Raw genomic sequence first — 13,381 nt, forward strand, 5'->3', positions numbered from 1 at the left:
GCATTCCAGAGCTCCTGCGCTGTGTGGCTTCGATTCCCCAAAGAAATTAATTTTAATACGGCCTGTTGACGTTTGGCCACGGCTGTGCTCGTATCGGTCATCATAACAGGTAACCGTTCACGGGTCGATGTGGAGGTAGACCGTGACGGCTCCTGCAGCGCTGATTCAGAGGAACTGGAGTATGAGCAGGAGTCAATGTGTACAGACTGGATTCCTGCAACCCTTGGAGTTGGCAGAACACGTACAGCGCCACTCTCAAGATCTGTACCCGGCTCCACAACATTTACCCAATGGGCAGTGAGGGAAAGGTATCGTCCCTGTCCATGCTTACTGGTCCACGCATCGGTGGTCAGGTGGACCTTGCTACTGACGGCGTTTTGTAGCGCATGTTTAATTTTTCCCTCCACATGATGTTGCAGGGCAGGGACGGCTTGCCTGCTGAAATAAAAGCGGCTGGGCACGTTGTATTGTGGGACTGCCAATGCCATAAAGTTACGGAAGGTGTCAGTCTCCACCAGCCTGAATGATAGCATTTCAAGGGCCAGTAGTTTAGCAATGCCAGCATTCAGAGCCTGTGCTCGGGGGTTTGCCGAGTATGGGCGCCTTTTCTCCCATGCCTGTGCTAACGATGGCTGTAGACTGGCCTGGGAGTGTGAGGATGACAGGGAAAGTGGTGCTGTGGGTGGAATTACACTGTGTCTCTGTACAACAGTGCCAGAGATTCTTCCATGGCGATCCTGTGAGGAAGCCGAACCAGCTGTGTGTGAGCTGGAGGAAGAGGCTACAACACGAGCTGAAGAGGTGGTAGGTGGCGCTGTAAGTTGGCCTAGGTCTTCAGTGTGTTTTTGTAACTCCACCACGTGCTTGGTCCGCACATGTTTCCACATATTTGTGGTATTGAGGTTGCTGACACTTTTCCCTCTTTTCACCTTCTGATTACATGGCTTGCATTTGACAAAGCAAATGTCATCTACAACTGTGTCAAAAAAGGACCAGGCACTGCAAGTCTTGGGAGCGCCCGCTTTGGATTTTGGAAGAGCCATGCTCCTAATGGGTGCCGAAGTGGAGGCTACAGGCAACCAAGTCTGCCCCCTCCCTCTCCCTCCTTTTTGGGTTGTTCGGGGAATCTCTTCCTCAGAGCTACTCCCACCACCTTCCTGTCCCTCACGCCATGATGGGTCAAGGACCTCATCATCTACACCACCCTCTTCAAACAACTGCTTCCCCTGGGTAGTCTCGACAGTACAGTACGCACCAGAAAGTGGCACCTGAGTCTCATCATCAGATGCGTACTGAGGTGTGCTGCTGACCATAGGCACTGGCCCACCCGCCTCTTCAGATTCAGAGAGACAAAACGGTTGCGCATCACTGCATACTACCTCTTCTTCAAATTCTCGAATTCTGCTTGGCTGGCCCCCTCTTTCCAAGCCAAGAGATTCAGAGAACAGAAGTAGAGATGGCTCCTGTCCAGGGCTCTCTGACTGCCAGGGCAATTTGGCAGGTGGTGAAGAGACAGATGGGTGCTCTTCAGTGCTCAGGACCTGAGAGGATCTGGAACTAATTGAAGTCAATGCGTTAGCTGCCATCCATCCGACAACGGCTTCAATTTGGTCCTCCCGCAGCAGTGGGGTGCGGCTAGCTCCTACAAAGCTGCGCATAAAGGACTGTTCCCTGGTAAAACTGGGGGATGCTGAGTCACTGGTGCCCGCAGCAGGCACAGAATCCCCATGTCCTCTCCCTGCAGGCACAGAATCCTCACGTCCTCTCCCTGCAGAAACTCCACGCCCACGACCACGACCACATGCCTTACTCCCTGCCTTCTTCATCTTGGTAGACTGATAAAGATAGGCAGAAAAGTACTAAGGGCTTAGTGTGCTTATTCCTGAACAGCTGCTAACAGGTATAAGAAACACTAATTTTATAAAGTGTGGACTAGACTTTAATATGAGCTAATGTGGCCTACACAACTGTAAAGTGGAGTGTTTGGTGAACTTTATTTAGGTTTTTTTTGTCACAAAAAGACACTGGATGTGCCCAAAGATGTAATACCGATAGTATCACAAACTTTTTGTAGCTATTACAATGTAGGAAGGTAACCTACAATGCAATAGATGAGGCTACAAAAATTAGGCTAATACTAATCTGGCTGGGGCTGCAGGGCACAATGCTGTAGAAAGGCTCCTCTAACTACTCCTATATAGTGTGTTTGGAACCAATGTAGCTGAATACGGATGGAACCACCACACTAATAGGAGATATCAGGAAAAATTATGAATTGGCAAAAAAGGACAATGTATGAGGCAGTGACACACACTGAGTGCACTACAACCAGACGTGGCTGAAGCACACACTACAGGGTGAGCTGCACTCACACAAACAGACCTTGCAGACAGCGGTGAACAGCACAGAGAACTGTGCACTAGCGCTGCAAGACCAAAAAAATTTCTCTATCTACTCCTATATAGTGTGTTTGGAACCAATTTAGCTGAATACGGATGGAACCACCACACTAATAGGAGATATCAGGAAAAATTATGAATTGGCAAAAAAGGACAATGTATGAGGCAGTGACACACACTGAGTGCACTACAACCAGACGGGGTTGAAGCACACACTACAGGGTGAGCTGCACTCACACACACAGACCTTGCAGACAGCGGTGAACAGTACAGATGCAGAGCACTGTGCACTAGCGCTGCAAGACAAAAAAAATTTCTCTATCTACTCCTATATAGAGTATTTGGAACCAATTTAGCTGAATACGGATGGAACCACCACACTAAAAACCAGGGGAGGAGTCCTGAGGAGATAATTTGCATATTCCCACTGCATTTTGGGGTAAGTGAAGAGTCTCCGCAAGCTCAAAGAACACTGGATTTTGGCTGTTGGAGCTGAAAAGAGGACATCGGTAAACCAGGGGAGGAGTCCTGAGGAGATAATTTGCATATTCCCACTGCATTTTGGGGTAAGTGAAGAGTCTCCGCAAGCTCAAAGAACACTGGATTTTGGCTGTTGGAGCTGAAAAGAGGACATCGGTAAACCAGGGGAGGAGTCCTGAGGAGATAATTTGCATATTCCCACTGCATTTTGGGGTAAGTGAAGAGTCTCCGCAAGCTCAAAGAACACTGGATTTTGGCTGTTGGAGCTGAAAAGAGGACATCGGTAAACCAGGGGAGGAGTCCTGAGGAGATAATTTGCATATTCCCACTGCATTTTGGGGTAAGTGAAGAGTCTCCGCAAGCTCAAAGAACACTGGATTTTGGCTGTTGGAGCTGAAAAGAGGACATCGGTAAACCAGGGGAGGAGTCCTGAGGAGATAATTTGCATATTCCCACTGCATTTTGGGGTAAGTGAAGAGTCTCCGCAAGCTCAAAGAACACTGGATTTTGGCTGTTGGAGCTGAAAAGAGGACATCGGTAAACCAGGGGAGGAGTCCTGAGGAGATAATTTGCATATTCCCACTGCATTTTGGGGTAAGTGAAGAGTCTCCGCAAGCTCAAAGAACACTGGATTTTGGCTGTTGGAGCTGAAAAGAGGACATCGGTAAACCAGGGGAGGAGTCCTGAGGAGATAATTTGCATATTCCCACTGCATTTTGGGGTAAGTGAAGAGTCTCCGCAAGCTCAAAGAACACTGGATTTTGGCTGTTGGAGCTGAAAAGAGGACATCGGTAAACCGCGCGCCTGCCGGCGCGCGCATTTTGAAGCTTTTTTTTTTAAGCTTTTTTCACTGTTTTCAGAACATTAACAATAAGAACATGGAAGAGTCCAGGAGCCATTTGGTGAGCTGCATATCCTGCTACATGTTCACAGACTTGCCAGTGGAAAAGCCAGACTTCACATGCCAGAAATGCAAGCTTGTGTCCCTGTTGGAGGAAAAGTTGCGAAATCTAGAAGAGAGGTTAACTACCTTGAAAATCATTAAGGAAGGTGAAGAGTTCTTAGACAGAGCAGAATTATCTCTTCATGATTCAGAAAGAGAAGAAATTCGAACTGCACCTGACGAAACAGAGGAATGGAAGCATGTGACCCACAGAAGCAGGAGGATCGAGAGGCAGTCAGCACCCATACTGCTCAGGAACCAGTACCAGGCTCTCACACAGGAGAACCATGAAGAAATACAGCAAGATAAGACTTTGCCAGCAATGAATAACCTTGTAAGCCCTCAGAATCCTCCTGGATGGAGAAAGAAGAATGTTGTGAAGAAAAAACGGAGAGTGGTGGTCATGGGGGATTCCCTGTTAAGAGGAACAGAGGCCGCTATCTGCAGACCAGACATAACCTCAAGAGAAATGTGCTGTCTTCCAGGAGCAAAAATTAAAGATGTGTCTGACAGGATATCAAGACTCTTCAGACCTACAGATCACTACCCATTCCTGCTAATACATGTGGGGACAAATGACACCGCAAGAAAGGACCTGGAAACCATCTGCAGTGACTTTGAAGACTTAGGCAAGAAAGTGAAAGAATTGGAAGCGCAGGTGGTCTTCTCATCCATCCTCCCAGTGGATGGCCATGGAACAATGAGGTGGAATAAGATTCTACAGGTGAACAACTGGCTACGTCGATGGTGCCGTCAACAAGGATTTGGATTTCTGGATCACGGAATGAATTACCTATACGATGGACTACTTGCTAGAGATGGGGTGCACCTTACGAAGACTGGAAAACATGTATTTGGAAGTCGCCTTGCTACACTCATCAGAAGAGCTTTAAACTAGAACAATGTGGGAAGGGAAGCAAAAGGCCAGAAAAAGCCATACAGCTGACAAATACTATTGAGATCTCTGCTACTGGAAGTGGAAAAGAAGAACAAAGACAAAAAAATCTAAATAATAAAAATATGGGAGGAAGAGAAACCAATCACAAACTAAAATGTTTTTATACAAATGCACAAAGCATGGGCAACAAACAAGGAGAATTGGAACTACTAATGCAGGAAAAGGAATATGATGTCATTGGAATCACTGAAACTTGGTGGGACGATACACATGATTGGAATAAAAGGCTAAAAGGATACAACTTATTTGCAAGAAACAGACTTGATAAACGAGGAGGAGGTGTTGCATTGTATGTTAGAAAAGCGTATATCTGCACAGAGATTGAAGCTTCAGAGACTGGGAGTTCTGTGGAAACTGTTTGGGTAAGAATACAAGGAGAGAACAACGGAAAGGACACCATTGTAGGCATTTACTACAGGCCACCTGGGCAAGCTGAAGATATGGATGAACTCTTTATGTATCAAATGACCAAGTTCTCCAAAAAATATGACGTAGTGGTCATGGGAGATTTCAACTATCCAGACATTTGTTGGGAATCTCTCTCAAGTAAAACTAACAGGTCAAGCAAATTCTTATCCTCTCTTGCTGACAACTTTATCTTCCAAAAGGTAGGGGAGAAAACAAGGGGATCTGCTACTTTGGATCTAATCCTTATAAACAGGGAGGAAATGGTTGAGGAGGTAAAGGTGGCTGGGACCCTAGGAGGCAGCGATCATGCTATTATAGAATTTTGGATAACTAGAGGAGGAAGACATGTGAAGACTCAAACTTCAAGGTTAGATTTTAGAAAGGCAGATTTTAAGAGACTCAGAAAGAGAATAGGAGGGATCCAATGGCTGGATGTCCTTAAGGACAAAAATGTCCAGGAAGGATGGGAAATTTTTAAAAATGAGATTCTCAAAGCACAATCGTTAACAATCCCGAAAAGTAGGAAGAATGGGAAGCATTTAAGGAAACCAGGATGGATGAACACAGAACTTAAACACATGCTAAAAAGAAAGAAAGAAATGTTTATTAAATGGAAAGAGGGAGGCATATCTAAAGAAGATTATAATGCAGTCTGCAGATCCTGCAGGGCACGTATCAGGTTAGCTAAAGCTGACAATGAATTAAGGCTTGCAAGAGATGTCAAAAGCAATAAAAAAGGATTTTGGGGGTATGTCAAAAGTAAAAGAAAAGTCAAAGATGCTATAGGATTTTTACAGGATGAAAATGGAGAAATGGTAAGAGAGGATGTTGAGAAGGCCGAACTTTTTAATTCCTATTTTGCATCTGTTTTCTCTCAGAAAGAAAATGTAACATCAACTGATATTCACTGTCCTTTTAAAGGAATAGAGGAATCCAAGTTATCAGTAAACAGAAAGATTGTGAGGGAATATTTAGCTAAAATAAATGAGTTCAAGTCTCCAGGTCCAGATGAATTACACCCCAGAGTACTGAAGGAGATTGTAGAAGAAATTTTAGAACCACTCTCCATAATCTTTGAAAATTCTTGGAGAACAGGAGAAGTCCCAGAAGACTGGAGAAGAGCAAATGTTGTTCCTATCTTCAAAAAGGGGAAGAAGGTGGACCCAGGGAACTATAGGCCGGTGAGTCTGACTTCTATACCAGGAAAGATCTTTGAACAAATTATTAAACAACATGTATGTAAGTACATGGATAAGAATGAAGTGATTAACCAGAGTCAGCATGGGTTTGTAACTAACAAGTCATGTCAGACTAACTTAATTTCCTTCTATGACAGAATCACTGACTGGGTGGATCAGGGAAATGCTGTAGATATAGTATATCTTGACTTCAGCAAAGCATTTGACAAAGTATCTCACATCATCCTTATTGAAAAAATGACCAAGTATGCAATGGACCAGGCAACTGTTAGGTGGATTCATAACTGGCTTAGTGATCGGACTCAAAGGGTGGTTGTAAATGGCTTCACATCCAGCTGGATGAATGTCTCAAGTGGGGTACCACAGGGCTCCGTCCTGGGACCTGTATTGTTCAACATCTTTATCAATGATTTAGATGAAGGAATTGAGGGTAAACTGATTAAATTTGCTGATGACACAAAGCTAGGAGGGATAGCTAATACTAGAGAAGAGAGAGAGAGGATTCAAAAAGACCTAAATAAACTGGAGCAGTGGGCAGCAACCAACAGAATGGTTTTTAACAGGGAAAAATGCAAAGTACTACATCTGGGCAATAAAAATGAAAAAAGCATATACAGAATGGGAGGAATAGAGCTAAGCAACAGTACATGTGAAAAAGACTTAGGTATACTAATAGATCATAGACTGAACATGAGTCAACAGTGTGATGCAGCAGCAAAAAAGGCAAATACAATTCTGGGATGTATTAACAGAAGCATACAGTCTAGATCACGTGAAGTCATTATCGGTCTTTACTCCTCTTTGGTCAGACCTCATCTGGAATACTGTGTACAGTTTTGGGCACCACATTTTAAAAAAGACATCGACAAACTGGAGCAAGTTCAGAGAAGAGCGACCAGAATGGTGACTGGTCTGCAAACCATGTCCTATGAGGAACGGTTGCAGGATTTGGGAATGTTTAGCTTGCAAAAAAGAAGACTGAGAGGAGACTTAATAGCTGTCTACAAATATGTCAAGGGCTGTCACATTGTAGAAGGATCATCTTTATTCTCATTTGCACAAGGAAAGACTAGAAGCAATGGGATGAAACTAAATGGGAGGAGACACAGATTAGATATTAGAAAAAACTTTTTGACAGTTAGGGTGATTAATGAGTGGAACAGGCTGCCACGAGAGGTGGTGAGTTCCCCTTCAATGGACGTCTTCAAACAGAGGCTGGACAGACATCTGTCTGAGATGATCTAGTGAATCCTGCTTTGAGCAGGGGGTTGGACCAGATGACCCAGGAGGTCCCTTCCAACTCTACCATTCTATGATTCTATGATTCTATGATTCTATGATTCTATGACTAATAGGAGATATCAGGAAAAATTATGAATTGGCAAAAAAGGACAATGTATGAGGCAGTGACACACACTGAGTTTACTACAACCAGACGTGGTTGAAGCACACACTACAGGGTGAGCTGCACTCACACACAGAGACCTTGCAGACAGCTGTGAACAGCACAGAGAACTGTGCACTAGCGCTGCAAGGCACAGCGATTTATAAAGTAGCTTGGTTAAAGCAGAATAGACCAAACAGGTAGCTAAAACTGTCCCTCAGAACAACAGCATCCTATCCCTAACTGAATTCACAGCAGAGTGAGCTGAAAATGGCAGCGGTGGCTTTTATAGTGCATCTTGACATCATTTCAGCAGCCAATCACAGCCATGCCATTAATTAAGATGCCTACATGCCTAACAGGATGTGCCCACACTTCTTAGGATCCTCATTGGCTGAATAAAATGAAACTGGCTCATTGCATTATGGGAACTTCCGATTCCGGTATACGATATTGCAAAAGTATCGGAATTAAGTATCGGAATTCCGATACCGCGAATATCGGCCGATACCCGATATTTCAGTATCGGAATGCTCAACACTACTCGTGAGTGATCAGCTGATCGCTCACGTGACCTCACCGTGGGAACATTCTCAAGAATCTGTATCAGGAGTGCAGCAGGTAGAGTCTGTATCAGGAGTGCAGCAGGCAGGGTCTGTATCAGGAGTGCAGCAGGCAGTGTCTATATCAGGAGTGCAGCAGGTAGAGTCTGTATCAGGAGTGCCGCAGGCACAGTCTGTATCAGGAGTGCAGCAGGCAGAGTCTGTATCAGGAGTCCAGCAGGTAGAGTCTGTATCAGGAGTGCAGCAGGCAGAGTCTGTATCAGGAGTGCAGCAAGGACTAGTACGCAACCTTACACAACTTTGACTGCAGAACAGGAAGGTTCCACTAGAGCCAACAGGAAAAGATGAAGACCCAATCAGGATTCCCCACATTTAAAAAAAATTAGTGGCAGATGCCAGCAAAGTGGCATCAATTTCACTACTGTAGAAATAGTGTAAATAAGACCCACGCCTCTTCCAGTACAGCCAACCACAAAGATGAAGATCTAACCAGGAGTGTTCACATTGCCCTCCCTAACACCACCGAAGTGGCAAAAATGTCATCAGACTACAAGTAGTTTAACGCAGACCCATACCTGTCCCACTACAGCCACCCCAGGAGATGCAGACTCAATCGGCATTATTTACATTTAAAAAAAAGGCCTAAGACCACCATTTCCGTGGCCAACAGATTGGAGATGGTGGAGTTCAACCTCTTAGCTTTGTCATGTGTAGGATGAAACTATCTTTTACGTGACCACAACAGCGGGATTGAGGGCTGGCTGCAGTGCTGAGAGAGGGCAGAGTATGGTGAAATAGACAAACCGATAGACCGTGAGTGAGGTGCAGATGTTAGGGTGGATTGAGAAACGTGTGGTGTGCTCAGAGAGACAAACACAGCAGGCATGTCCGCTTCACTTACAGCTCACGGGCTGTCACTCAGCCTAACTGCAGCGGGTATACAGCTGGTTCTGTCGGACACCTGCGTGACACAACTTGGCATGGTAACAGAGGAGGAGGAAGAAGCAACAGAGGTGTTTGATGGGGCGGCTGATGGTTGTTTATTGAAAATCAATTTAGAGTTTATCATGTTTGTGTACCCATTTGAGGAGAATAATATCTGCACCAAATGCTCAATTTCACTACAGTATAACTATAGAAATGCATGGAGACCAAAACCTCTTCCACTACAGTCAACCCAATGGATGGAGACCCATTCAGGATTCCCCACATTTCCAAAAATTAGTGGCAGACGCCAGCAAAGTGTAATCAATTTCACTACAGTAGAAAGAGTGTAAATGAGACCCAGATCTCTTCCAGTACAGACAAGCCAAGAGATGGAGACTTAACCAGGAGTGTTCACATTGCCATAAATGAGGGCCTAAGAAACACCACCGAAGTGGCATCAATTTCACTAGAGTATAAGTATTGCAAAGGAGGCCTAAACCAGTTCAACTACAGCCAACCCAATAGATGGAGACCCAATCAGGATTCCCCACATTTAAAAAAAATTGTGGCAGACGCCAGCAAAGTGGCATCAATTTCACTACTGTACAAATAGTGTAAATAAGACCCACACCTCTTCCAGTACAGCCAACCCAGGAGATGGTGACCTAACCAGGAGTGTTCACATTGCCTAACACCACTGAAGTGGCATCAATGTCATCAGACTACATGTAGTTTAATGCAGACCCAAACATGTCCCACTACAGCCAACCCAATGGATGAAGACACAATCAGAATTCTCCACATTTCCCAAAATTAGGGCCTAAAACCTGCAGCAGCAAGAGCAGGCACAGAAGCCATATCACAGACTGCAATTTCAAGAGATTAATGCAGCACACTCAAAACAACAACATCGCCTACTATGTACAGTCTGCAATTGGGGTGCAAAAGTCCTTGGAGATCAATGATTTGTTCATCTTGGTGAAAGTTAGGCGGTTTACACTTTCAGGGGACAGCCGGGTGCGCTTATCCGTCAAGACACCACCAGCAGCACTGAAGACACGTTCAGAGAGAATGCTAGCTGCCGGGCATGATAAAACCTCCAAGGTGTGAGAGGCGAGCTCAGGCCATTCATCCATTTTTGAAGACCAAAATGTAAAAGGGTCCAAACCCTCCCTGATGGTATTGATATTGAACTCTAGATACTCTTGCACCATCCTCTCCAGTCGTTCACCACGTGTCAGACTTGTACTCTGTTGTGCTGGTGCACCAGCTGGTGCAAAAAATATGTGAAAGGATTCACAGAAATTGCTTCTGCCACTTACTCTGCTGCTGCTAATGTTTTGGCGTTGACAAACTGACGTGCTGGAGGTTGAAAGACTACAGCTGCGATGCACACTGTGTGTCTCACTGTTATCTTGGGGAAAACCTCTATTAAGGTTGCTTAAAAGCTTGTTTCGATACTCCAACATAAGCGGGTCCCTCTCCAGAGCGGGAAGCATCTGGCAAAATTAACTCTTTTAACGTGGATCTAACAGAGTGGCAATATTTAGTATTATTTCGAATCCTAACTATACGGGGATCATGTTGCAGATAGAGCATCAAAAAAGCACTCATAAGTCGGGCTCTTCCAGTAGGTCCAAAGCCAGGCTGTATTGTGGGCTACGTAACACTGATGCTTGTTTCCTCCATCTCCTCCACATTCAAACGGGAGGGGAGGATTATCCTCTTCATCCTCTGATAGCTGCTCACCCATCACCTCTTCCTCCTCCATTAGTTCCTCGGCTCTTGCACCTTCACTAACAATTTTCCTGGTATCACCAAACCCCCTTGATCGCTATAATCCACCGTCACTTGGCATCCACCTGTGTGACGACAGTCTGGAAATTTGAGACATTGGTATCCCTTCCGCACCCTCCTTTCTTCTGGGGCCACCACCTCCTGCCGCAGATTATTCAAAGTTTGCTCCAGCATGTATATGACCGGAATAGTGAAGCTGATGATGGCATCGTCGGTGCTAACCAGTTTAGTAGCCATTTCAAAACCATGCAGAAGGGCACAGAGGTACTTAATCTGTTCCTACTGCGCAAACGTGATATGCTCCAAGTCCGTACAGCGTTGCCCCAAGCTATATGTCATGACATACTGAGTCAGAGCTCGTTGCTGCTGGCATATTCGCTGCAACATGTGCAGAGTGGAATTCCACCACGTCGGCACATCGCAGATCAACCTGTTAACTGGCACAGACAAACACCTCTGTATCGATGCAAGTCGATGACATGAGGGTTGCAAACGGTGGAAGTGACCACACAGCTTCTGTACTTTGTGAAGCAGCTCATCCAGGCCAGGATAGTGGCGGAGAAATCGCTGTACCACCAGGTTGAGGACATGAGCCATGCAAGGCACGTGTGCGAGCTTGCCTCGGCCTAGGGTCGCTAACAGGTTCGCACCGTTATCGCACATGGCCTTCCCTGGCTCTAGATTCAGCGGAGACAGCCATTGCTCAAACTGAGCCTGGAGAGCTGCCCACAACTCTTCACCTGTATGACTGCGATTTCCAAGGCATATTAATTTGAAGACTGCCTGATTATGGTGAGCCCTGACTGCGCATTATGGAGGTGTTGTCTATTCGCTCCGCACCCTTGGAATGCGTGTCTCGTTAAGGCAGAGGTTGAGTGTGCAGGTGGAGGCCCTAGAGGAGGTGGAGGACGCAGAAGCAGCGGAGGAAGTGGGAAATGCAGAGGTTTCTTCTGCAAGCCTTGGGGATTCCAAGATTTGTGGATCAGCCCCTTCCCCCACAGCCACCAGAGTCACCCAGTGCCCAGTCAGCGAGATGTAACGCCCTTGGCTATGCTTACTCGTCCAGGTGTCTGTGGTGAAATGCACCCTGGCACACGTAGATTTAGACAAGGAAGGATGCAGTGCTCCTCGTGCTTGCATCACTCCATATCTGTGCCGTAGGGTGAAATGTAACCTCCTCGTCTTCCTCCTCCATCTCCTCTGATGAGCTACTCCGCTGCGTGACTCTGAGTTCACACCAAGTAGGATCTTCAACCTCGTCATCATCCAATGTGTTATCCCATTCCTCGCCCTCAGAGTGACCCCTCTCCTCTTGTTGCCCTGACAGCACAGTACAATCCGCATGAGCCTCAGGTATCTGAGTCTCATCTGGATCACCTCCCTCCCCTGTGGTTAACGTCTGGTGATGAGGTTCAGGAACCTGCTCTTACCCTACTTCGTCCTGCCCCGAATCCAAGCTAAAAAAAATTTGGGCATCGGTGCAGATGCTTTCCTCCCCTTGACTCTGTGACTGTTAAGAGTACACTTCTGATGCCCATGGTGTAGAATGGGTGAATAGTTCTACAGACTCGCCCATCTGTGGTTCGCTACAGTCAGCTGGGCAGTTTTGACGAGGGGAAAACATGAGTAATTGGGGTGCCACCTCTGAGGACTGTACTGCGTGTGATGTTGAGGTGGAGGAAGAGGAGGAGATGCCACTGGAAGCAGAGCTTGCCATCCACTGGTGCACCTGCTCTTTCTGGGCCTTATCAACAAGGCGTATTGCTGTGCAGCTGCCAAAGGACTAACATAAGTTGTCAGTTGTCTTTGGATAGGACCTGTTTGTGTTAGTTCACTAGTGCTTTCACTAACATTACCACATACCCCACGTACACCTTGAACACCAAGCCTATTCCCCCTTCTACCACGTCCTCTCTTTTTCCCACTCATGTTGGTCAGATACAGACGTAGGAGCAAGCAATTAACTAAAGAAAAATATGTTTTTTTCCTGTGCAATAGCTCAGCACACACCTGAATTTCAGTGACACTAAATGACAAGGTAAGATATGGCCTGCCGCATAACATTACTAATACACAAAAGAAATTTGTTAGTGTGCATGAGGCCGATAAAACCTACGAGATATTCTCCAAACAATTTCAAACTGAGATGTCCCCTGCTGTATTACTTTAGGAACAGAAGACTTTTTTTTTTAATGCGGATGAGGCCAGTATGACATAGAATATATGCTCCCAAATATTTCAAACGCAGATCTAGCCAGCAGTATATTTTTGGGTTGCTCTGCATAAGTTCTGCGTCCATCTGAATTTGACCGCCACTGACTTA

The sequence above is a fragment of the Phyllobates terribilis genome, unplaced genomic scaffold (assembly GCF_046119375.1).
Source record: "Phyllobates terribilis strain yellow unplaced genomic scaffold, ASM4611937v1 Scaffold_116__1_contigs__length_5312468, whole genome shotgun sequence".
Lineage (NCBI taxonomy): Eukaryota > Metazoa > Chordata > Amphibia > Anura > Dendrobatidae > Phyllobates > Phyllobates terribilis.